Source organism: Populus euphratica, unplaced genomic scaffold (assembly GCF_000495115.2).
Source record: "Populus euphratica unplaced genomic scaffold, PopEup_1.0 scaffold35.1, whole genome shotgun sequence".
NCBI classification, from domain to species: domain Eukaryota; kingdom Viridiplantae; phylum Streptophyta; class Magnoliopsida; order Malpighiales; family Salicaceae; genus Populus; species Populus euphratica.
In genome coordinates, this window is record NW_011499860.1 from 157,840 (window position 1) to 158,737 (window position 898).

The window sequence follows — 898 nt, forward strand, 5'->3', positions numbered from 1 at the left end:
GATATTATATAATTTGTAAAAAAAGAAATGATGATAATAAAATTATAGATAAGTTTGGTTTTATAGCCTCCCTAACCTAAGCAATTAAGCCCGAATGGGTGTTTTAACATCTAATACCCTAAACTTAACCGACTTGAGAGCTATTGGTCCAATGCTTGTTGCATGAGTTAAGAAGAAAAGTTTAAGGGACTCAAACATTACACTATCTATGTATCAGTATCTGCAACTTGAGTTACTAAACTTGTAAGGGTGTTTCAACACCCAATGCTCTAAGAGTAACTCGTTTGGGAGTCATTAGCTGAAAGCTCATTACATGAGTTAAATATGCATTGTGTTATCTATATATAATCATAATAATAATAATTCCCAACCCAAGAAAGTTAACCTTAAACATTAAAGAAGAATATTGCTTTTTTTTCTTTCAATAAAAACCTCATCATCTATGTTTTCATACATTGACCACATGAAAAAAAAAAGATTTATTAATATCTTGGTAAGGAAATATTGAGAAGATATATAAATTTAATGAGAGTTTGTTTATTTGGATAGATTAATGGAAGTTGAATGATGAATGTCTTGCTTTTTGGAACTTGTAAATTGTTTTTCTATTTTAACGCTTTGATTACTAGGGACTAGTAATAAACTAGCTGGGGGGTGATTAATACTTAAAAGTGACTTTTTATCAAGGTTTTATATCATCATTTAGTACTTGAAGTATTAATTATAACTTCTTAACTAGAGCATGTTTTGTAATAATATATCTAATAAATATAAGATACATTTAATTTATGGTAAATTTTCAAATTTTCATCTTAAATGTAGGCCTATCACATCAATAAAATGATTGATTGATGAGTTTAACTAATGAAATTGAGAAGACAAAGAGAGGGCTAAGCTT

At 28.1% G+C, this 898-nt stretch overlaps 1 long non-coding RNA gene across 1 annotated transcript in view; it reads right to left on the minus strand.

Moving 5' to 3' along the window:
• The window catches only part of LOC105124448 (uncharacterized), a 19,094-nt gene that overhangs the window by 12,615 nt on the left and 5,581 nt on the right, over positions 1-898 (minus strand). The gene's annotated exons all lie outside the window — the stretch shown is intronic.